Genomic DNA, 26,772 nt, shown 5'->3' on the forward strand with positions numbered 1-26,772 from the left:
TCCAAGCCCCTTTAGTCTTATACTAGGGCTTTACTGTCATTCATCTTCAACGTATCTGTAAAGCTATGTCCAATTTTATTTTGAAAGGAGTTCTGGTGTAACCAGTGTTAAAAGATACAACCAATGTTTTCTCATTGACTCCAGTAACCTCAGTTTCCTCTTTGCTAGATGGCAAGTAGTGAACACAGGCTGCCTGTAATGTCTACCCTTGCAAAAACAGCACGTGCACATCCCTTTTTCTTGTTCATATTAGTAGGGATGTCCTAAAGGAAGCAGCTTGCTGTTACTTTACACTGCTGGTGGTGAGTCCAGTTCTGTGAGGCAGAACGCAGAAAGCTCTCTACAGGCTATTCATCATGAGCTTTTCTCAAAACTGCTTCCAAGAGCTCGTTGCTCCAATGACACCAAATCTAGGAATCCCCAGTCTTTAGGTATTGACACTGAAAGGGGATGGCCACTGACATCAGTGAGGTGCAGCATCCTCTAGCTTGGGTAAAGGAGTCTTGGCTAGTCCCAGGAGGGGAAACTGCTGTCCAAAGGGCTGAGCTGGCATGGGCTTGTTCGTGAAGCTGGGTAGCTGTTGGAGGGTGCTAGCCTCTTTGGCTTGCTGCTGCTTCTTGAGCTTCCCATGGAGAGCTACAACTTTGTTCTAGTTCCGAGGTACACCTTATTGTGCATCAGAAATACGTCTGAATGAGCATAAATGAGCTGAGCATGTAGTTGATCTTCTGAACTGTGAAACATATATGTGCTTTTCTCCACTCTGAAACCCCAACTCAGCTAGAATTGATGGCTTGAAAGAGGAATCACTAGGTAAAACTCTGTGGACTGTGATAAGTATGGAAGTGGACACCATGATCCCTTTTGGCCTTAAACTCTACAGAGTTAGGTTGATTGTGTGCACTCAATTTATAAGGTCACTATTCTGTAAAAGTTGCTACCACTGCTAACCCTTTCCAGATAGTCTTGACAGGTTAAATGGATGAAGAAAAGGTGGTGATTTTAAAACTGGTTTATTTTGTGAGTTCTGTGTCTAGGAATTATTACATATGTCTAAGGGAAGAATGTGTAGAATAAAAATACTGTATTTGGAAATACATTCATGTTTTCTCTCTTCCTCTATTTAATGTTACTTGGCCATAACTTTGCATTAAGTTACATTTAGGTCTGGCATGTATCCTCCCTGGATCACATTCTAGTGCAGATAGCAGGCTGCATTGCTCCGTTGATTTCAGTGGTGTATGACAATTTATATATCAGTTGTATAGGGAAGCATAATGAAGGGTATGTTCATTAAAAACTAGAACTGAATACCTTTCAATCTGTCCTCACCCTCTGTCCTCTAGAATAAACTGGAACTAATTGTGTTGATTTTTTTTTTTTTTTTTTTTTTTTTTTTGCAAAATACTGAAAATGTGCCTTACTCTGGGATATATTATTTGTGTTTAGTATAAATTTTGCACCGTCTGTTTGCTATTCTTCCTCACTCCTGCTGTCGGAAATGCATCAGGAAACAAAAGTGAGCCTAATTGACAGCTCTGTGGAGGCTGAAGGTAGGCTGTGACCTGAAATGAGAACTGTTCTCATAATGAGAGACAGCTGAAAGATTATGTATATAGAGCCACTAAAATAGATTCCCTGGATCTTTTTCATAAACCAGCAGATGGTAGCAGAGTCTACAGATCTCAGAGAAGGCAAATGTACATTAAATACTGTAACTGCCCTCATTCATTTGCCATTCATCTTTACTTGTCAGCCTCTTCATAAGTGCCTTCTGTAGTGCTGACCCTGAAATTGCATCATTTAATCTGTAATCATATATTGCCAACATTTTCCCTTTCTATCGCATATCAACTGCATTAATTCTGTTGTACTGTGGACCAGTGATAGCTGTAGGCAAGCCTCTGTAAAAAAGACATATTCATAAAATGGAATAGAGAAAAGAGGAAATACTGACTTGCTGGATAGAAAGGGGTAAGGAGAAGGGTAAGTGAGAGTAAAGAGATGTATGGGCATGGATTTGTCCATCTGTCCACTCTTCTTTCATGTGTCCCTGGAAGTCTAAGTGGCCTGTTACTATTATTATTATTTAAGAGTTGCCAGAATGCTCAATCCCTGTCATAACAAAGCATAGAGAAAACACAGGTCCTTCTTATGGAGTCTCATATTTGAACAGAGGTGCTGTGTATAGAATTGAGCCAGAAGAATATGCTTTCTGAGTCGAAACCAGCTGGTATAATGAATGTGTGAGAACATTTCTAATTAAATGGGATTCATGGTGTGTTTTTGAGGGGATTTAAAAGGGGAGAGTGAATGCTTTAGTTCATGAAAAGGGAGGGACCTAGTGTCCTTGAAAACTGATGTATTTTTGCTTGCTCTTCTTGTGACTGTGCCCAAGGATGGCAGGGCTCAGAAGTTCAAATATTGTCAACAGTTAGTCATGTTGACAGTGCTGTTGAGATGTGAGATACATGCTGTGAGTCTGTCTGAAATCGCTGGTGAAAAATATGCTCTCAGGAGACACTGATAGACCAAAGAACCCAATATGCTAAAATGATTAAGTCAAATATACAATTTTATCCCTTGATCCCTTTTTCCTCTAAAGGATCAGCTGTAGGATAATAAAGCATCCTGAAAATGACACATATGAAAACAGAGTATTAAAACTAGCATGCCTGCATAAAGGATGCAAAGTGCTCAGTTGTAGGTCAGGGTTCGTCATACTGGAAAATACCTTCTGTGGCCCTGGAAAAAATACAGGATTTCTTTTTACCTCTTGCACACAGACCCTAATGAGAATCCAGAAAAGGCTTTCTTTTCAGTGGTGTGATAACAGTTGCAGTCTCTAGATGGTACTATGTAATCACTTTATTGTGTCCTGCCTTTTATAATGGTTTCTTATTTTTTTTCACTTCTACAAAATGTAGAGAAATCAGAGCAGCAAAATGAAGTCAGCAAGAAACCTACCAAATAAAAAATAAAAAGGTCATAGATTTTTGTTTCAGACTCCATATTTAGATTAGCTTTCATTCTTGTATAACGGGCTAGATGTTCTAACAGTGCTTAACACATTAGGTTCTAGTATTAATGAGATATGCTGTATTGAGCCAGTGTTTTCATTACATTTACTGACAAGAAAAGAAAAAAGAAAAGATTAATGCAGAATTCCCAAAGAGAAAATCACTTTCTTGTGGTTCTGTTTTTTGCTCATTGTGTTGTGTGTGCACAGTGTGCGTGAACTTCTCTGCACACGTGTGTAACTTCAGCAGGTGTATTCTGCACACTAAGGATAACAGTTTAGTCAAAGTCAGGTGATAGGGTCCTATGTGCAGATGTGGGAACATCAATTATTAAAAAAAAAAAAAAAAACAAAAAGAAAGAAAAGACCATTTCTAACAGCAGAAACTCTTTTGTAGACACAAATTCTCATGATCTTTTGCTCCAGAAGTTACTAGTGAATGGGAGCCCTTCACTACTCCTGATGCCATGAGGAATGTACACTTTCTACAAGAGAGGAGTGGGAGTCTCTAGCCTTTTGTGTATTCTGTTTTTAAGGACTGTCTTACTGAGTTCAGAGACGCAGCAGGATAAACAGCTATTTTCTACAGAGCTGCAATAAAATATCTCTGAGTACATAATAAATGCTGTAATATGGATTTTTCAGACTGCTAAGGAAAAATAAAATACAAGCTCTAATGCATTTGCTTCCCTAGACATTTTATTTCAAAATTAAGGTTTTCTGTGAAACTTTTCTCAACATAATTGCACTAGAACACCATAAAACTCCAGTTGAGACAATAAGTGAATCACAATTGATAAGTTTTATTTCCCAAATACGATCTTACCAAATTTCTGGTGCTTACTACTTGAAGACAAGCTCCTTTTTAATCTTAATCTACAGTTGTTAATGTACCCGCAATTCCTGACAATCAGCCAAAGGTACAAACTTTACTCTGACCCCAGCAAAATGAAGATATCTGAATCAAAGAAGAAAATTCAAGGAGTAGTTAAAATTTTGTCCATGGAAATTCCTACCAGGTGCCCTGCCCCTGAGCCCCCAGCAAGTAAGGCAGGGGAAGAAGGGGAATTGGGAGGTGACGTAGCTGGGACAGGTGACCCAAACTGAATAGATTAATATTTCATACCATATGACTTCATATTCAGTGGTGGAAGCTCTGGAAAAGGAGGAGGGAAGGGTAAGGGTTCGTGGTTATGACATCTGTTTTCCCAAGGAGGCGGTAGGCAAGCTGAGGCCCTGCTTTCCAGGACGTGGTTGGACATCTGCCTGCCAAAGGGAAGTAGTGAGTGAATTCCTCTTTCTGCATTGCTTCCACACAGCTTTTGCTTTTCTTACTGGGCTGTGATTCTTGATCCATGAGTCTTTTTTGCTTTCCTTCTATTTTCTCCCCATCCCATGGTGGGTTGGGGTGAGCGAGGGAGTTAGTGGGCATCTGGCTGTTAGCCAAGGCTAACCCAGAACATGTGAACAAATTAATCCTTGTTATTTTGGAACCGTCACTAAATTATATGATTTCTTTAACATGTTATGGCAGCTGGTTTTATTTGTTTGAAAGCAGCAACATATTTTTTATCTGCAACATCTAATTCAGTTATGGGTCAGAGACATTTGCTTCTGTTCCTCAAATGAGTGTATATTTTGATCTGCAGACTCTTCTGGTGAGATGCAAAATACATACATTTAGTTTGCCATAGAGTTCATTTAAGCAGGCAATGTGAGTATGTACTTACCACAACAGAGATACGAGTATACAAGGCACCAGTGGAGTATAATTATGTGTCAGTTTTCTTGATGAAGCAAATACTGAAAAATGCTTAACTTTGTCAGATAGTTGCTAACTGAAAATTACTAAATACTGCTAATGAGGGGTAGCTGAGGTCACTTTGATCAGCTTAGAGAAGAGAAGGCTGAGGGGTGATCTTATTGCAGCCTACAACTTCCTCAAGGCAGGCAGCAGAGGGGAAGGTGCTGGTCTCCTCTCTCTGGTGACCAGCAACAGGACACAAAGAAATTGAATGAAATTGTGTCAGGGGATGTTCAGAGTGGACATTAGGAAAAGGTCCTTCACTGAGATGGTGGTTGATCACTGGAACAGGTTCCCCAGGGAAGTGGTCACAGCACCAAGCCTGTCAGACTTGAAGAAATGTCTGGATGATGCTCTTAGTCAGATGGTTTATTTTTAGGTAGTCCTGCAAGGAGCAGGGAGTTGGATTTGATAATCCTTATGAGTCCCTTACAACTTGAGATGTTCTTTGATTCTATGATTAGATGTGTATATTATGAGTCCATGAATAATCAGGAAAAATGTTTATTTGAGATGAGGAAGAGTCTGTAATGATGTAGACATTAACATGGTCTCAAGTTGAGACTGTCTCAATTGTTTTTTCTATTGCATGGGTAGACAGGAGGCAATATTTGCTCTCTGTCAATGGTTTCTGGAAGTGTGGGATATATGTTTCTAGCAATGGTGAAAATAGTTCATATATAACTAAAATCAACCCTCTTCTACCTTCACCATGTGAGCTTTCACGCCATACCTGTGTACTGTCACTGTTCTATATTAATTTTTATACTAATCAGTCTCATCATTGTAGTATTTCGGAGCCTTCTAGTACTGTTTTATCAATGTAAGTAACAGCTGCCGTTGTTTCCACAGGGAATATATCTGTGTTCAGTGTAATGCTTGGGTTTCTGATGTATGCAGAGCTGTATGTGTAGCAAGCAAACCTGAAGAAGGTATCTTCTTTACCTCTTCTCTTATGCCTTGCCTCTCTCCTCCTTTGACTTCTTCTACTGAAGCAGTGGAGAAAAACATATCCCTATATGTTAGAGCAGGTGTTCACATTTTTCCTTACTCAAGCAGTCTCAGGACAATTTCTGATATTTTTGCTTGATTTTAATCTTTGTTATTCTGAAAAATCTATATGAAGAAGTTGTATATAAAATATTTTCCTTTTTTTTTTTTTAGTTCATAAAAAATATAGCTTGAATTTTATTCTATGGTTAAAAAATTGAAAAATACCTTTTTTTTTTTCAGGAGAGAACAAAAAGGAACATACAAAAGCTACCCAGAAACTTGGAGGAAAATGAAAATGTGGTTTCTTCCTGGGTAAACTGGTGGGCACCACATCAACAGTTGTTTAGTGTTAAAGAATGAAGTGGCCAGGTTTGTCATGTACTGGGGTGTGTTGGAGCCCTCCTAAATTATCTTGTTTTTTGTACAAACAGCTGTAACGAATCCAACTGATACAAGCCAGGAAGAACCTGGCTAGCTCTTTCCTCTTCCAGTTTTCCGTGTGGACTTCACTAGGTGGCTGTTTCTTGTTCTAATCACAGCAAATGCAAAAGCTGTTGATCAGAACTGCAAATGTTGATCAGTATTTGGTGGTTGACAAACATCAGTATATGAATTTATTTGATTCCAGATGTCTAACTTTGAAGGGAATGGAAAAGAAACAGTAGATTAAGTGGGATGAAGAAATTAAAGTTGACAACTATTCCAGGGTAAAATGTAAATACTTCCAAGAGCTGTTAAAAGCAAGAGAAAAAAAAAAAAAAAAAAAAGATTCCTGGTCTCCTTAAAGTGCAGAATATCAATTTCTTCACAGCCTTTGAGATCGAAAATGTCATTGAATGAAACTTTGCCTACTGAAGCAGAAGAGCAGAGTACTGTTTGATCATTCAAGGGAGACATGTTTGATGCTGTTGTCATCAAACACCAGCTATAGTGATTAAATCTGTGTTCAAGGCCTTTGAAGTTCAATTCAGTTAATTCAGAAGCAATGTTAGTTTGTATTTGACAACAATCATGCTTTTCTGCCATGCACACAGATTTTACCTATACGTATACATATAGCTATGAGTGTGTGTATGTGTGTTATATGTACGTATGTAGGGAAAAACTGATTTTATTGCTATTCTGTATGTTTCATATGTAAAATGAAACTCAAGATAGTGAAGCCTTTCAAAATGTTAAGTGCTTTTCTGTGTGTGAGCAGGTATTCATGCCCATGCTTTTCTGCACGGATAGGCAACCCTGGAATTGTCATACTGGATCTGAAGCGCAGTCTGCCTGAACCTCCTTCCCAGGACTGGCCAGTATGGAATGTTTCAGAGGAGGTGGATGAAACACTAGGGACACCATTTTGAAAAAATACACATCCTTAATATTAATGTAAACCCTGAAGCATAGTCTTACATCTTATTAAAAACTGTTTAAGAATTAACTTTTAGAAGCAGGAATGGTCTTATTTGCCATACAAATGTATCATTTCCACAGGGTCACAGAAAATAAGGCTGTGGGAATTGAGAGGTGTTATAAGTCATCCTTTCCATCCCCCAGGTGGACTAGCTAAATCCTGTGCCTTTCCTCACAGATGTCTGGATGTTCCTAGAAACAAAGTAAGCAAAGATGTATGTTCCACAGCCTCTAAGGTCAAACTTTGCTTTGGTGCTTTACTAGCTCAACAGTCTCTAGGTAATTATGATGATAATAAAATGAGAATATTTGACACTTGGGGACAGCCATGAAATAAGCAGCAGGCTGGTGGTATGGTGTTGTGGGTATGGTTCTATTCATTCCTTTAGTTTCCACACATACACACCAAACTCCTCCTCCTTTCCACTAGCAGTGTTGGGTCTTCCAGTGTGGCACAGAGGAGCAGTACGGCACATAGAGGAGCAAAACTGTTTATGATTTCTCCTTTGTAACTGTGACTGGTGCCATTGAAAACAGAGGTGCTGAGGTGTTGTATCCTGCCCCTTGCTTGGTGCTCCTGCCCTAGTACAGGAATGGTGGAAGGTATCATGTTGCAGTCTGGGGTATTGTCTTCAGCAGATGATAAAGTACACGTGTTTGTGGTATAATGGTCTCTAAGTTCATCCTTCCTCAGGACCATCATATGAAGTGTTTGGCATATTTGTCACGGAGACTCCTGGGTTTGGATGGGTTGACAGAAGCTCGACAGGTTGTCAGTGCCAGGTGAGGAGAGAGGTGCTAACAAATGCTTGCAGCCTGACAGTCTGCAGACTTCAGGGAACGAGGAAAAAGAGAGCAGAAAAAAACAGTCCCTGAAGCTCTTCAGTGAGCCTATAGCTATTTTTTACCAATAACCTTATGGCTTTTATTATCATCTTTGAAGAAATAAGTTAGGTTCTGCATAGACCTTGATTGCCAAACTTGTTATTTCAAGTTATCTGTTTCCCCCTGTGTTTACATAGAACAGTGCATGTGTATTTGACGGGATTTTGCAGCCTCTCAGTTTACTTTGGGGAGAAAATAAAGCTTCTATAGTAAGCTTTTAGTCTGAGAGCTAAAGACTAACCTTTATTGAAACATCTTGGAGTCTTGCCCCAGCCAAGTAAGGCATATACTTGCCTTGTTTCCTTCCTGCAGTAGCAGCTGGGGTTTGCTTCTGTGGAGCTTGGGTGACTTTGGCTTGGGTAAGTAAATAATGCTGTCTCTGTTGCAGTTTGCAAATGCCCAGATAGACTCTACATTCCTGTTACTATGTGTTTAACTGCAAAGTTAGTAGTTATTTCCATGTAGTTTTACCTTGCAATGATATTTCCTTTTAAGTGGCAGAAGAATTAAAAATGATGGGCTGAGAGTCTCTTGCTGGCTTTTTTCTCGTGTCCTTTATAGTTCTCCCTGCAGCAGTATGAACTTTTCTGTCTATTTAGAAGATGATGTTCTTGGTGTAACAACACAGAATTAAGCTTCAGAAAAACACCTGACATCTATCGTGAAATTGTGAGGTTGTACAAATGGAACCAGGCATCTCCGTTTATATGATTTATATGGGTTAAGATTAAAATTTCATGTAGTTAATTAGGAAATTTAAACAAAATGGGTGGTTTATTAAAGTTCTTAATTTGGAGCACTATTAGAAATTGAGGAATCCTAAGGTTAGATTGTTTTAATTCAGACCTCTACATTTGGATATAATTCCTTAAAATGAGGTACTCGGTACTTTGAAAATGTTTTCAAAGTATCAACATTGTTAGCTGGCTTGATAGACCAGTAGAGGAGCTATTACTTCTATCATGTTCTCTGAGAAAAAGCACACCACTCTATTAGCATCCTAAGGCCAGAAGCACAGGCAGCTCATAAAGATGTAACTGTTTGTATAATGGTTACCTGGAAAATAAAGACTATTCATTTTTGGGTGCTGCTATGGGAAACTAAATTATTTTCTTCAAGAAAGAAAAGAAAATGAAATCACCTTGTTCCTATAATAATGGAAAAGAAGATTCAAACCTGGTGACTGCTTTGCAGATGTGGGAGAAAAAATCTCAGCAGCCCAATAAATGGTGTATTTTATTATTTGGTATTCCTCACATAAAAAGAACAGAAGCGAAAAGGCCTGACCTTTTCACAGGCCGCAGCAGAGCTCTGACAATAGTCAATACTTACAGCTAATAGTTGTGCAATTTAAGAGCTGCTGTATAATGATACATTTGTAAACAATTTTTTTTTCCTCTTTTCCTAGATCAACGTGAATAGCAAACTACTGGCAGCAGGTATAAAGATAAAGTATTGCTTTCCTGATGGTTGCTATCCTCAGTCCTATAATTAGAGTTGTGTGGAACTATCTAGGGAAGATGTTCATAAGGGAGCCAAGAAAATAACAGCCAGAATAGAGAAACAGACAGTCATTACCTTCCTGGTGGCCTGGTCACTGCACTAAGAAACTCATGTGCTACTCTTCACTGATGCTCTTCTGACACAAAACGCAACATGGAATTTTAAGAATATGTTGTGGTGGGGGAGACTATAAGGGACATCTTAAAAACAAAAAAATATGTTAAACTGAAATGAAACATGATGTGTTGATGTAACTAGGCATCTAGCAATGTCCAGATGGACTGCCAAGCCTGGAGAAATTCAAAACTGCATTTCAAAATAGAAATCTCTTCTTTCCCCCTGATTAACCCACTTTTTAATGTTTGTTTGGTTTGGGGTTTTTTTGTTTGTTTGTTTTGTTTGTTTGTTCATTTTTTGTTTGTTTGTTTGTTTTGTTTTGTTTGTCATTATCACAATGCAAACAAGTTGTGGGTTTTTTTAAATTTTATTTTATTTTTTTAATTATGTGCTTTCCAGTTTCCCTATAGGTAGATGTTGGCAGTAGCTATTTCAGTACCTGCACATCTGGTGCCTCATAAAGGGATGTGCCAGAACCATCAGAAATGTTTAAAACAGTGCTTAGACCAAACACCCGCTATCAATTCAGGTGTAGAGAGAGAAAGAACCCAATTAGAAATAACTATGGGACCAAACTCTAGCAGATGTTCAATTACCCTTGCTACCTACCTTGCGACAGACTGAAGGTGCAGTTGGTGTTGTATACATGCATCGTTTCAGGACTGGTTTTGAATTTCCATGTGTGGTGCCATCTGCACTAACACTCAGTGGTCCTACCACTCCCCTACAGCTATCCTTTTTGGGATGTCTTGTTGCATGGTGTATATTTCTGTGCAGTTTGCATATGCCTACAGCAACATGCTTCACAAATAAAATGTGGATTGTGTTGATAAGGCTGGGCAAAAAGTAATGTGCTTCTACCGGTGTTCTTCATCTGGGCAGAAATCCTTTTTTTTTTTTTTTTTTCCTATCTACAGAAAGGCTTACATTTTAATACTTTTAGTTATCCTTAATCAGTGTGGAAATGTGTCTTTGACTGCTGACACCTGTAAAGCACAGAGCTAGGTAAAGCATCCTCTGGAATACCTGAAAGGTATTACTGTCGCTCTACTAAAAACTGAGAAGAGCTCTAGCATAAAGGGACCGTACACCTCCTGTCTTCAGTTGGACTCTAGGACATTCCAAGGAATTATTTTAGTACTTAGTCATTAACTTAATCTAGTGACAAATTAAAAAGTGTGTTCTATCCTGCCAGAGTAGAAAAATTACTTTTTTATCCCTGCACAGCTGCAACTGAGAGAAACAGAAATTAATATTGTGCCTAAATGTGGATCTAGGTTGGAGACATGCCAGACTCATAGGGTAAGGGTAAAAACTTGCTTGCTTTTGACAGGAGATAGGCTTTAAATTTACTTCCTAGGCTGGTAGGTTATGAAATGTCTGCAAAGCTAGCAGACAATAATTAATTTTTATTGCTAAAATTGTGTGTGTGGTGTTGGAAAAACAACCATTCTACAAAAGAGTGCCCTGTTGGTGGAGTGGAACATTTGGCAATGAACTAGTTACAGTTTGTTCCTCCTCAAAAAGCTAAAGAAAAGATGAATCTTTCCTCCTGGGGAAAAGTTGTAGATTGACGAATAAGTAAAACAAATGAGGGTCTACAGCCTCTCTTTTAGAACATGTAATATTTTTAAGTAATTTTGAAAGAAAATGCTTCATTTTTGTCATGTTTTAATATTCCTGAGCCCAGGGTGATAAGACACATCAATCTCAACTCTAACTAGCATAACCTTGGAAAACTTTCCTTTAAGTTTTGGAGAGCTGAGGAGAAATGTAAAAGTACCCTCAGGGGGTGCAGAAGTCTCTTAGAGGTTGGGAAGGATGACAGGTTTCTCCTTTCCAAGAAAGAGCAACATTCACTAATGATGGCTATCAGTAAGATTTCATCCCTGTGGGCTGCTCTTTTCATTGCCCACCATTGTCTGAGTCCTGAGGAGAACTGGCATGTGAAAAAAAAGTGATTCAACTTCATAAAAGGATGAGGAAACGGGTTCAGTTTAAATGTGAACAGTACCAAATCTTCCCTTGACCTTGACATTGTTCTAACCATGTGGTTTGTTGCAAATTTGGATGTATATCTCTGCATCCATTTTTCTGCTCTGTATGTTTAGATGCCCCAGAATTCATGTGTGGGTTCGAAGAGGCAACCACGTGTGGCACAGATTATATGATATGGCCATCATTTGACCTTAAATACCTTAAATCTCATTGATTTTTGCTCTGTTCAGTTTTGTTCAAAGCAGGGTGGTGTGTTGTGTGCTTTCACATGCATTTTTACTTTCTTCCTTGCTTTGCCATGGCTTCATATGGGCAGCAACTAGAAAAACATTCACATGAGGAAACTGTACGTACGTTTCACCATTGAAAAGTATTTAAAGATGGCTGCAAGTCCTGGCACACCTGAACAAGATTAAAAAGGAAAATCTGCGTGTACCCTTCTCAACATTGAACGTGTGCAGTTTCAGTGCACTTATTAGCATCTTAGCACTATAGGAGAGTATTTATTGGTGGTAACAAAAGTGAAGCTAATGCAGCAGCAGTCAGGAAAGATCAAACAAAGAAATGGGGGACTCTGATGATGCCACTTTGGGGCCTGAACAAAAAACACTCCAAATGGACAAAAAGCAAATGCTACGTCATTAATAACATGAGAGAGGAGAATCTTCAGTTCACTTTAAAAGATAAAAGAACAATATTCAGAATCTGACCTATTGAGAAATGCAATTTCAAAAATGTTATTAAAAGAAAGAAAGAAAAAAAGACACAAGGAGTCCTCTAACCTGGATGTTCTTTTTTGGTCTAACTGAAGCTGCATGTTTTGTACTTATCTTTGTGTATGGGGCAATGGGTGAAAGAGGAATTAAATATTTCTGCATTGAGAAAAAACACAACTCTTCAAAAGGAAAAGTTTCTTCACATGCAGAAACACAGAAACAAGTGTCAGTAAGGAGAGTTGTGAACCTGATATTTCCAGCTTATCAGTGGCAAAGATAACCTGAGAAGGGAAAATTTGGAATGTAAGGGGCTACTAGTGAAATTTCTGATACAATTTTGCTAACATTCATCAGTGCTTTCTTTAATTTGATGAGCTTTTCCAAGAAAAAAATACCAAGATTTAGCACTTTGCATATGGTGTTTTGCAGATGAACTTGAAATGTGCCGAGTAACCACAGCTGAAGGTGGTGGGAGTTGCACAAGCTCAGCATCTTTTGGGATCTGGCTCTGTGTACACATTCACTGTGCAAACAGCTAATCAAGTTTCAAGAGTGATAGAAAGAAAAGTTTATTCTCCTTCCTCCAAAAGCAGTTAATTTCCTAGGATCTATAGACTAAAATGCTGTATTTATGATGTTCAGTTCCTCACTTAATCAAAACTAAACACTTAATTTTACACTTCATACCTCCAAAAAGGAGGGTGAATAATTTATAATGAATAATTTTATGAATTTGGCCTTTTCCTGTTCATGAATTATCCACAAGAGATCACGACTTCTGAGAGGTACTTCCACTCAGAATGATTCACTGAATAATTCTTGGTCTACAGCAGTTTGTTGTGAAGTTTGATATTTAACATTCCAGCTGTTCTGATTGGACTCATCGACATATATTATAATTGCCAACTCAATGTGTAGATGTCCTAAAATGATGCTTCCAGGCTGACTCATCTCAAACTACTTCAGCACTTTTAATAACTTGATTTTTTTTTTTGTTTGCTGTTTTTTAGAAAACTACTGTCAGCAAGCTTATTTTTGGAGTCATTGAATGCAAAAGAACCATAACTTAGATTAAATCATCTGTTAGTGATCTTGATGGTAGGCATAATAAGGCTGGGAAGTAGCTAATGCTTTGAAAGCTTCTGTGCCTCTCAGTAGGACAGTGCATGGTAGCAAAGTCCTTTAGCAATGTTTGAAGCTGAGGCAGAGCAGACTTTTCAGCCACTTTAATAGAGCACTTGTGACCATCTAGGTCAATATCTAGAAGGTCAATGAGTGTCTCTCATCAAAGCTGGTCTTTTAAACGAGTTTGCAGAATGGTGGGTTGTGGTTACTGTAGAAGTATAGCTCCTGGAAACTCTTCCCACAGGCATCTGTGTACATATGATTTCCTCTGTTCACTATGTTAGGTCCTTCATAGTACTAGTTATCACATCCTAATCCAAACTCCAATACATCGTGTTTAGCCATCTCTGATGTACTAATAAGGGAGTTGGTAGATGTCTAACTTTCAAGAGAAACAGATAGCCATTAATCCACATTTTGGCTTTTTATAACAGGAAGAATGAATACTCAGTATATTCTGGAGCATGTCAACATGTTTGTATTTCTACTGTCATTCTTTAAGTCTCATCCTGTAACAAACCATTGAAACAAAACAGGTTGATTAGTTATATAGATAGATTTATTCTTTGCTTCTCCTTCTCTTTTGTGATATGAGAATATTTCTTAACAGGAATGCCAGAGAAGCACAGTTGGTGATATGGATAGTAGTTAACGTAAGAGAAGAGACTTAATTTGTTGATAAGCTCCAGAGAAACAGATAATCACCCATGTAGTTGTTGAAGACATAATTACATATAATTTATATCCCTTATGGAAGAGAGAAGGTTTGCTGATTATACGTAGACCAAGTTTATGTCAGTTTCTTTTTAGAGGCCCATTGTATAGCTGAATCGTGTGTATGTAAGCAAGTAGCATCAAAACTAGAAATTATGCAGATACCTCAGTGTTTCAGGACTTGAGACCAAAGATTTTGACAGATCTTCTAGAACCCATTTGGATTTAGATATATTGTTTATGTGCTTTCATTTATTGGTTAGCCTTTTGGTAGGTTATATGGTTGAGCACTATACAAAAATTCTGTTAGGTACTCCATATTGATCCTAAACTATATTCCAGATCATGATCTTGGTAGGTTTTCTGTCCTCTCTTTTCATATATATGTAAAGTATGATGAGGAAAACCTGTGGATATAGATTTATGCAAAACAGTTGAGCAGGGGTGAGTGTGTGTGGACTAGACAACTTCATGCAGCACATTATGATTCAATGAAATTAAATCAATTTAAGTAGCAAGTTGAAACAAGGAATTGGGTCCTCAATTGATACAAATCAACATTTCTTCTGGTCCCTAATTCCTCTCCATTCTGGAAAAGCAGGAAATGTTTTTTTTGCTCATATGGAAGAGAGAATATCACAGCTCCAATAGTTTTGTCATTGCAAAGACCAACTCTTGACCAAATGCTTCCTCCTAAACTCTAAATGTACTGTGACAGTTTTAGTGCGATTATCTGTGTTTAGAGCAGAGGATTGTCTGGGATGGGAGCTATGTGAAAGCATCGGGGTGTGCTCATGTTTGTGCATGTTGAGTACATGCATGTGAATGAGGAGGTCAGAGAGAATTAAGTTGTTGTGTCCACAGGGCAAAAGAGACAGTTTTGAATTTGAAGAGCAAGGAGGTTTTACCAGTATTAGAGAACACCTGATGTGTGACAAAGTTAATATATCTTATTTAAGATGAGAAGATTATTATTATTAAAACATTATCTTAATAGACAGCTAACGGAAAGTAAAATGAACAGACTCTCAGTCAAGTCCCATTCGTTCCCAGTACACATATTCGTATGCACAGATGTGTGCACACACATCAGAGGAAAGCCTGAAGACTGAGACCATGACTGTAACTAGTGGGCTTTGAGTTGCACACAGGGAAGTAATGAAACTGGGCTATTTTATGTCAAAAATCAAAGTTTTTCCAAAGCATATGAATGAAATAGACCAGTCTGCCAAAACATCTAAGAGAACCATCTCTGCAGAGCTATTATTTCTCCTTTTTATTATCTGCAGACAATTTCCACTGTGCATAAAATAGCCTGACTCAGGAGCATCAGATCAGAGATCACCTTTTTTGCACCCAGCTGCTGAAGCTGTTGTAGTACTCTGGAGGCATACACTTAACCAAGTAACAGGGCAGTGATCACTGCAGAGATCTGGGACTTCCTTCTTTCTTCATTCAAAGAACTGAAGTTACTATTGTTATACTGACATTGAACTAATTCTTTGCTACAGAAAGAACACTAAGATAAAAATGTCATTTCCCCTTTTATGGAAGGGTCTGATTCAAAGCAGTTCAGTAAATTTGTTAAGTGGCTATGACTTCAACAAACCTGAAGTGTCTGAGAGTGCCTGAGTCATCTCATGGAAGTGTGTAATAGGGCCTGGCAGCAATACTTCTTTATTGTTTATAAGCTCTAATAAAATCCAGAAAGCAAATGTCAGAAGCATAAATAAAATCATATGTAAATATACTGGTGATAATATTAGGACTTTAAGAATAGCGCTTTAAATATTCTAGTTAGATACTAACTAATCCTCATAACACATCTGTTTATTGGGTGGGTAAACATTACATCTGTTGGGGATGGGGAAACTGGAGCAGAAACCAGAGGTGATTGGAGCAGAGAGTGGGATTCGTTTTTTCTGCTACTAATCCCCTTTATCCGTTCTGAGTCACACTGCCTAGAGCTGTGGGGTATGTACATTCACTGTGTTCTGGCATTCAGACTGTATGCAGGAAAGTTACCTTGACAAAGGCAGGTTTTTAAAGCTTCTATAAAAGCCTAGGTTGCAGTGGGTGAGTTGTATGGTGATATTCCAGGGTGCAATTGCTCAAACTGTGTTTTCACTGATCTCACAAGTAACCACGAACTATTCTAGTGTGGACTTTTGGCTGTTGCTACAACTTTTAGTATCCTCGTATGCATGGAAAGCATTATGAAGTAGAAGTTCTTATTAATATATTTTCTGCACTTCTTATTTAACTAAGTTACTTTAGTTTAAAGTGTACTTTGGGTCTACACTCTTTTAATTAAAGTGTACTTTGGGTCTACACTGAATTAGAAATAAAGTAAATTGGTTGAAAAAGCAGAGTGAGGAGGGAGAACCCACTTAAAAATCAACTTGTCATGTTTCCCCCATCAGGACCAACAGCTGTCAGAGGCTTCAGGATCAGGTGTACAGAAGTGGCCACCATGTCGATGGGTACCTGAAAGCCTTTGGTTACAGTTTGGATCCGCTCTCCTGCTGAATGTGACCATATCCTTTTCTTGGGTACAGTTTGGGTGAACATATGTGAAAGATCAGGCATGAGATGCTTTTGATCTGTGCTTGAGGCTTAGACAACTCCTTTAAAAGAAATGAAGAAGGAAACAAGGGTTATTTTCCATCATTAAAGTCTTGCAGATTCCTAGCTGCAAATATTTGAAAGGCTTTTGGAGGAAGATAGATATTCAGTTAGCTTGGGAAAGAATCACAGAGGCTCATGGACTTGGAGGTTCATAGGTATTTTGTGACTGAATGCTGGCACTTATCAAGCATGGTTCATTCTCACATCATAGTAGCCATTTTTGAAATCTCAATGAAAAACCTGTCATTACCACTTTTTTCCACGGAATACCTTGGAATAGCAGTGAAATACTTGTATTGTAGACAGGTAGTATTTCTAAGCCTTTCAAGTAGGATAGCCTGTGATTGGAGTCTTGTGTCTCAAGAGCCAGTCCTTGTAAAAACCTTGCCCAGGGAGAAATCCTTATATGTTAAGAAATTGACAGAGAAATGGGAGCTCACTTATGTATTCTTATTTATTTTTTTGACATGGTTAGAAGAAAACAATCTGCTAAGCAACTTCACATTTAGAGATGCAAAGGACATTTTGTATCTAGCATATACATGAAGTCCTGAGTTGGAGTGGCTTTCAAATATGTTTGTTTTTTGTTTTGTTTGTTTGTTTGTTTGTTTGTTTTTTAATACAATACTGATTTCTGATAAACCTCTCAGACAAGTATATTAAAGAAGGATTTAGATGAAAACACTGCGGGTTTCTGATAAACACAGGTGTTGATTAGGGAATGGCCTTTACACAAAACAACATGAGTGTGTGACAGAAGACTTAAGAGCAGAGGAAATAAAAAGAATGTTGAAGCAGTAAAAAGTGTTGTGTTGTGCCTCCAGAACTGACACAAGGCTTCTGGACTCTGTGTAAAGCAGAATTTAACTAGTGCAGGGATTCAAAGCAAGGTGGTAGTAGTAGTAGTACTTTCCAAGAGGAGAAAGGCCTGGAAGAAGGAAGCTGTGATGATCAAGATGAGAGAACTACAAATGAATTTCCAGTGGAAAGGAGAGAAGAGGAAAAAAATGTTTTCAGGTTGCAAGAACATTGTCATTTGACTAAATAAGCATTTTCTGAACAATCATGTGCCCTGATATTGTAGATTTATTTTGCATGGATAAAATATATCACAGGAGAGTTTGTGAGTAGAAAGGGGACATGTTGCATGGGACTAGCCAATATGTTTTTCCTAGTTGAATGAATCTTGGGCCTACACCTAGAGTACAGGCAGAAATAACAGTTTGATGAACTCTACTCATCTTGTCAGTGGACACCGACTTTTTTTTTCTTTTTTCTTCCTTCATCTCTTATAATGTTTCATCAAAATGGCAAATGGCAAAATCTGTTGCACTATTTGCAAGAAATAAAAAAAGATGTCAAGTCTTGTTAAGGTCATTGAGCAAAACTGTGTGGATTTTAGGATTATCTAGCTGTAAGTATTATGGAATTATTAATTTAAAAATCTATACATGAATAAAGCATCTGGTGAATGAATAAGAATAATTTCTCTCACATGGATAATTTAAACACCAGCTGTCTCCATACTAAACCATATTTTCTCATAAAAGCTTTTAGAGAGTCTGTCTGATGGTTGTGAAATTCCAGGATTTATGGACAGTGTAAGGTCTGTCTATACAAGGATCTGAATCTTGGCTCATAATGGAAAACCACCTCCAATGAACAGTTCAAAACAAGTGCAAAAGACCCCCAGGAGAAAACAAATAATTAAGCTTTACAGACTGGGTCCTCTTAAATGTCTTGTCAAAACTGTAAAAGCTGTATTTTAATGTGGGGGAATAAACTTGAAAGGGACAAAAGAAAATGTGAAAATATTCCTTTCATTATCTGCTGGACATGTGGAAGAATCTGCTAGTCTCTGAGATCATATCCTTAAAATAAATCAATATACTTGATAAATTGCCTTGTTCTTTTATGATGGCTTTACCTGTACTCTTCATCCTTACCCATTTTCTTTATGATATTAGTAATAGTGGTAGACAACTGGCCATGAGCTACTTTTGAATAGTACACCAACCTTCCTTAGCTACTTTTTAACACACTTCACTGGTACATTTTTTCTTTATTCTAACACACACATTTTCACTTTCCATTTTGGCTGTTTTTCCCAGGTTGGATGTTTTCAGAAAACGTAATGTAAAGAGAGGGAAAATCTTTGGATAAAACCAAAGTTCTTTGTGGATGTGCCCTTTCTGAGATCCTTGTCGGACAATGTAAGCTGGCAGTCTCTGAGAGCATCTTCTTTCAGCTCTTGGGGGGATGGGTTTTTTGCAGTGCTTTCTGAATGTGAGAAAATACAGCTGGTCAAAAACCAAAATTCCCTTTGTTTGAGAAGTCCCATCAACATTTAGAGCATTTATTTGGAAATATGATGGATTTTAAGTCCTACAAAACTGCCCCCTTAATTTTTTTGAAGTGAGTATACTTCTGATGCATTACAAGAATGAAACCTTTTATTCACTATTTGCCATAGCAGTAACAGTGACTATGACTATGATGTGACTATGTTGCATCAGTAAAAGCCACTGTATCAATTTTTATCTGTTATCCTCACCAGCTAGATTCTAGCCTGTTCTCCTTGTGTTTCCTCCACTATTGAACTTTTCAGCTGAGAAGATCTCATGTCCGAGTTTGTCATGCTTTGGACAATGTCAAGTTCACTGTTGCCATTTGAACCTAGAATTGTTAAGTCCATTCATGTCATTTATCAAAATTGACACACTGCAAAATCAGATGTGTTTCCAGTAAACTGAAGAAAATATCTTACAGATTTCCTGCTGAAATACCCAGTTTCACGATTAACATTTTATTACTTCATCCTGCATAATTTTGGTCTGTATTTCAAATAAATACCTAATCGCTAATGCTAAAATGTTTATTGAAATTACTAATTGATGTGTATTTTTTTCTAGATCTTTTTTTCTTTGCAGTTTATGTAGTTTTCTGTTCTCATTCAGAACAAAGACAAATGTTGCAATTACAGAAATCTACTTTCAAATTGAAACTGTTATATAACATTAGAAAAACATGGTGAAGTCTGTCTAGAGACACAATGCACGTGTTCTGGGATTTTCAGTCATGATTTTAAGATAATAGGCATCAGAGGTACAGTCACTCACAAAATCTGTGGTTTCAATTCAGCCTGCTTCCAGCAACATGCAAATTTATGATTTATTTCTCTTTTTTGTCTTCTAATTCTGAATGGAGAACAGGAAAAAAATGAGCCCAGAGGGACTTCAAAAAGATTCTTAAGATTTTAGGAAAAGTCCTCATTGATTCTCTTAACCACACTGAACACAGAACGTCCAACATAAGCCTTTGCGTTTGTACCTCATATGTGTTACAGCAGCACTGAGTTTCTGCCCTGAGAATCTGACTTGGTATTTTGTCACATAACTCAGCAGTACTTGTTACTCCAAGTTCCAGTATTCAAAGATAGGAAAGAAAATAAACTAATTTTATTAAAATGTACTGTTTTAATTGAATACACCAAAATACTATGAACCATAAACCCACTGACTTTTTCTAAGTGCTTTCTGCAAAACATAGTATAATGACATTTGCATTTTACAGGAAAAAGTGCATTAGTTACTTTTATATGGGAAAAAGAGGTTAATTCAATTCTGGAGTGTAATGGAGGTTAAATGTAAAGCTTTAATGTTCTGGAGTTCATCCCAAAATAATAATTCTGCTAATGAAATAACTCATTTGTAATTCAACCAGACCAAATGGAAGCATTTTTGAATCTGTGTCTACAAGAATTGATTGCTTAACACTTATGAGCCAGCTTAAATCTCAGCACTCTTTGGACAATGAAGCATGTTTTAGAATTGTGAGGGTGTTTAGATATCCTACTAAACACCATATATTTAAAAACATGTCCCTAAATTACTTTATAGTGCTGAATTATCATTTTTTTTGATGGACCATTTACAGATCTAATATGCTCCCTCAAAGTACATGGTATGATGACTAACTATTGCTAAACAATCTTTCCTGAAGTGATTCTGATTGAATGGGTTATTAAAAAAAAATATGCATTGCAGATTTAGCTCTTTTTTCTGTTCACAAATCATATGTGAACAATTTCTGAGCACGGGAGCTTGTATGTTATTAATAATGCTTATTGGATAGTTTGGATTAAAAAATAGGCTATAAATTGTCTGTGATCTGTTGAACTATTCAATAGCTAGGTTGTTTTGTGTCACATGGTATTTAATGGCATGTCTAAATTGTGGAAGGCAAGTAGTAGATAGCAAATCCTGCTGTTCATGCATGGAAGCCCTGATTTTCATGATGTTATGGGTATGTGGGTGAAAATCTGCCCTTCATTAAAAATGTTTATGAACAAGAAGTTACCCACAAAGTTGCAAACAACTGCTAGTTTATGGGGAAAGCACAAACATACCTGAATTTGACAGTGTTTTGATATCAAAAGGCTACTTCATAAAACAAAAAATAAGTACCTGCAACGTCTCCCCCCAAAGTGAAACACAAATCCCCGAATTTGGCATAAGAAGTCTTTTTCTTCCTCCCTCTGTCTACCTGCACAGGCCAAAAAAAACCCCACAAACCAAAACCAACCGACCAACCAAAACCCAAACAAAGAGAGGCCGATGCAGGTTATAAATCAAAGATAGAGACTACATTCTCTAGAAAAAAAAAATTACTTTTGGTCAAATCTCAAGAAAACGGTGGTTTTATCAATGAAAAATGCTCAACATCTTAATAAATGTCAGGTGCACCTCAAAGGAAACAATTTATTGCATAGGTAAATCTGGGATTGTAGTATACGCACCATCCAGGCCACAGCACTCCCGGCCCACATTGCTGGTGGTGTTCCAGGGAAGGAAGAGTCAGGCTATGGTGCTGGAGGGGAGTATTTGCCCATGCTCTGACGTGGCTGCAGCTTATCCTGGGGGAATAACTGCGGGTCAGATGCCGATAGCTGACTTCCCAATTTCTGTTCTCTGGTTTGTGAAAGATTAAAGAAATATGAGGATTTAAACCAAATTGCATGAGAATGTTCAACTGCTCTTCTAAATTTTCTGAGATCTACTTTTTTTTCCCTTCCTGTAGCCTGTCTCATATCTCTGTGACCAGACACTGTATTTCTCTGCTTGCAAGTGCCTGCTCTCCCTCTGCTTTTAGTCCTTTCAGTAGTAGAATTAGTGGTGATATATAGCTGTGATACATCACTTGGTCTAGTAAAATACAATACTTCTCCCTGTAAGCCTTGCCTCACTTGGATGGTATTCAGTCTTAGGTTTTAAGGGCAGAAGAACTTGTTAGATGATCCAGCCTACAAAGGAGATTTCATGTACCTGATCTGGATCTAAAAGCAGCTCTTCAGCTGGCACCCCCCATGGGCTGCAGCAGATGTCAGAAATCTCCTTCCTGTAGAAACAAAGCAGAGCTGGGCATCTGCCATTGGAAAAGCAGGGGAATAAGAGAGGATGGGAAGGCCGCTGCCCAAGCCAGAGAGCTGGCTTTTTTTAAGAAAAGAGCTGCAGGCCAAATAGAAATTTCCTATGGATCTAATTCCCAGGCTGGCTATTAACTGAAGACGTTGATTTTAAAAATAGCTTCTCTGTCAGAGCAATGTGTTCCACAAAGGCATCTACTCATGATCTGACGACATCAAGAGATGAAGATGGACTTCCCTTTATATTTTTTCTAATTGCTCTTGAAATTACAAATTGGTGCATGATTTCATATTTGGCTTCATTTCTAGCTTTGGTTCTTGCTATATCTATCTTTGTTAAAGAACCCTTTAGCACTTCCTATTTTCTCCCTTTGAAAGTATTTAGGCACTGCAATCAAGTCAATCTCAGCCTGCCCTCTCAAAAGCTAAACAGCTTGAGCTGTTAAAGTCTTTCACCTTAACACATTTTCTTCAGCTCTCAAAGTCAATCTTTTATGACCTTTTTCTTTACCTTCTTCTGTTTTCAAATGTCCTTCTCAAAATTTGGTCACTAAAACTGTTGGCAGCATACTAATACCAGTTCTGCTTCTGCTGCTTACATGTCCAGAGATTATAATAGCCCATTTTCCTACAACATTGCCCAAGAAGCATGTTTTGAATTTCTTATTGGTTATCCCTGAAAAAGCCATTTTAGAGTGACATCTTTCCCACTCTGTGGGAGGCACATACACTCTTCCTTTTACCCCTAGTATTTTGTGCTTGATTATATTTAAACACATTTTGTTTGAGTAATCCTAAGTGCTCTTGTGACTGCTGTTAACCATTCCACTAATCTTTGTCTTAGATGAAGATTTAATCAAGTATCACTAATTTTACATTTAATCCAATTCATTAATGAAAATGTGGAATAGGATCAGACCTGTTTCTAGTCATAGCAAGAGTCCTTTGAAAAAACTCCCATTGTCAAATATTCAGTCTAACAATTACTTCTTGACCCAACCCAGCTCTTATCTAGTTGTGCTGCATTCTACAGTGTCAATTTTAATCAAAATGTTCTACAGTGTTACAGCAAATGTTACTGAAAAAAAAACAGGAATCTTGGTCTCTGAACCTACCTTTAGTGACCAATAGATACCATTTTCTTTTTGATTCAATTTTTTTCATATGTACTAGTCAACACCCCTCTGAGTCACCAGTACATTACAGAGCACTGCTTCAGTGCCCCTCTTTCCCAGTACAGAACAAAAATATTTTGAATACTGCAGACATCTAATGGTCAATGTTACCATTTTCACCTAGGAAATATTACCACCTATTTGAAGTGCTTCTCTTTCAACAAACACAGACCGTGGGGAGCTGCCAAATCCATTTGCTCGATAGAGGTGATGCTGCCACTGCTCTGGGGACAGCTGGGGAGATGCTGAGCCCATGTTCCTGGTGGGCATGCACACACATCTGGATCCCCTCTGGTTGATTGGGATGAAAGCCTTTTACTGGAAAAAAACCCCACACATGTATACAGATGTGACTACAAGGTGGATCCCTCCAGCAGCCAGGATCAGGCACTTGGCCTCTCCAGTCACTGTTCACACTCTTCCTTGGTCTCCTCTTGCCACACAAAAGCACATGCACAGAGGGGTCTCTTCAGCAGCTAGCTTGCACCTCCTGGTTTCTCCACTAGCCAACATGCAGACCTAGTGGTCTCTCTCATGTCCAGCCCAGGATCATTGCCCCCTCCCATCCTGCTGACTGGCTGGCTGGGCTCAAGGTTGGCAGCAGTGACGCACAAGCGCATATGCCTTTTGGTCTCTCCACCTGCTGGCCCTGGACACATGGGCCCCTCTGGTCCCTGGTCACACTCATGTTGCTGTATGCAGACCCATTCACATGCACAGAAAAACTCCCTCTCCCAGGAAAAGGGTTGAAAAGTGTGCTCAGGGGGGACAGGACAGACGGCGCCGGTCAGGGGCAGGCATGGCTGGGCAAGCTGTGGAGCAGCAGCCTGTTTGCACACAGCTGGCCCCTTTTGTCCCCTTTTCCTTCTGTTTTTTCACACTTGTTCCCCCAAATCACCATGATCCTCCCCTTTTTCCCTTTTCGGTCCTTGTCCTAAACATCTCAAAAGAGGACTTACGCACTTCCTAAATGGTTCTCCCCAGCATCCCACCATCAGCCCATGCCTCTGGTGACCCGCGGAGAGCCTTATCTGTTGGTTCATCTGGGGGATCATGGGTTGGCACCTCTTCTGAGACAGCCTCAGGAGGAGACAGCGCAGGGGGGTTTCAGGGGCTTCAGTTTGGTATTGAGCACTGCCCACCCAAGCCACTGCTCCTCTCTGCTCACAGAGGTGAGCCTTAGTCCTATAACCTAGCACAAAAAAACTTCTGATTGCGTTAGTGTTGATAGGAATGGGTTCAGTACTGCCTCTTTATTCTTCCTTATCTACTTTCTGGGGTTGCTATCTTGATTTATTCAAGCGGTATTAATTTACATGTGTGTTGTCATTTGCGCTCCATTTGCTAGGTATCTTTTCATGCATGTAGTGTCCCAAGTTTTTGGTCAAATTTTCTTTACTGTGGAAGTGAAGCTTTTGACTTAGATTTTCACTTGTTTGGTGGAGCTCCCTTTTAGTTTTGTTTATACTTTTTCTCGGCTTTTGGAAATGAACACTTTGGAAGTACTGCCTGTCTATCTGTCTGCCTATGTACAAAGCCCTTTGAGACTGTCCTCTCTTTGCCCATGTTGAACATAAATGGATTGCTACCATTGATCTTTAGATAACTCCCAACTTCCAGTCTACTGATTCAGTCATCTGCTTTGTTATAAAATAGTTGTCTCATGTTGGGTAGAGCATGCTTTCATTTTCGAATAGACATAAGAGTTATATCAGAAGCTCCAACTATGATTTACTGTTAGCTGACTGAAACCTGCAGTGTATATCTGGCAAGCTGAGGTCTCTGAAAAGATATCTCTTTCCCCACATCTCTGACAAGTATTTAAGGATTAGTTCATCCTATTTTGTAGTTTGATTTGGTGATCTGCAACAACTCCTCGTCAGAACCTCCTCTTGGGTTTTGTTAGTGGACTCATTGATCCATGTATGTTCAAGGTCCTGCTGTTCTGAGTTATCAATAACTCTAAAGCAAGTAATTGCTTTCTAAAACAAACACCCTTCCAACCTCTTTTTCTTACATAACCTTTCGCAAACATATTATAGGCTGTGATTTTAGTATTCTAGACATGAAAATTGTCTTACTGGGTTTCTGTAATACCAGTTGTATTGAATTTCTTCTCATCAACAACAATTTTCAATTATTTTTGTTTACTATCTGGATGTCTGGTGATGATATAAAAGTAAGAGAAATTTTTATTATTTTAATTTTCTTTGCCCCATTACATTAAAGTGTCGGGAATATGCTGGATTTCAGTTGTACGAATTGTTCTCTGAATATCTTTCCTTTCATGTCTAGTTTTCAGACCTTTTAAAACCTTCCATATAGTATCTAACAAATAAATTATTTACCTTACTTATGTGACAGAGGCCATTTCTTCAATATGGGTTTTTCTTCCAGGGGAATGCATCCTGCTGCTCCACGAAATCCAGACTGCCTGCTTCATACTTCTTGTGCATCTAGAAATCTTCTCAAGCATTTTCTACCTTTTTCCACCCCTAGGACTAGAAATATCAAAGAGAAGATAACTTAAGCCTGTATCTTTATCACCTCTTTTCCAAGACTGGGACAACTACGGTCATTTTTCTCAAGATAGCGCAATGCAAGTACAGTCAATTACAAATATTCCTATGTTTTGTCTCTTCATTAAGATGCCTACATAGTTTGATTCAGGGCATTAGATAATCTTAAAATATCTATGAATTAGGTTGAATGCATCTTTATCCTTCTTGATAACAGAGCTAATAGATGTGCTTTTGCTTCCTATAGTTTGCCCTTAATATATTAAATGTCTTTTATGAGACAATAGCAGATTTGAAAAGAACAAGAAGATGTGTGTAGTTAAGAGGACCGTGAGAAATTTCACAACACAGAAGATAAAAGAAGACAGAACTAAATGGGAGTGGGAGTGTAGGCTCTTGTATGAAACTGGAAAAAGAAAGAAAAGATCTGAGATAGTTGTTTCTCCACAATTGCATTAATTGCTAGTCAGTGAAGGTATGATTAATATGATGCCATGCAGATTTCTATATGAGAGATATTTGCATCCAAATCAGACATCCTAAGCTTCCTCTGCGGTCAGTGAAGATAAATAGGTGTGTCTAGTGCAGGATTCCTCTCATCCTAAATCAAAAGTCTATATTTCATCAGGTAAGCTGAGTCTTAAAAGCACCATTTCTTTTCATGACTACCTTAGTTATGAACACTGGGGTTATAAAGGTAGAAGAGATTAATCTTACCTTAACTGATTAATATCAAAACACTAATTTTTG

This window comes from Tyto alba, unplaced genomic scaffold (genome assembly GCF_018691265.1).
Source record: "Tyto alba isolate M040663 unplaced genomic scaffold, T.alba_DEE_v4.0 Super-Scaffold_22, whole genome shotgun sequence".
Classification (NCBI taxonomy): Eukaryota; Metazoa; Chordata; class Aves; order Strigiformes; family Tytonidae; genus Tyto; species Tyto alba.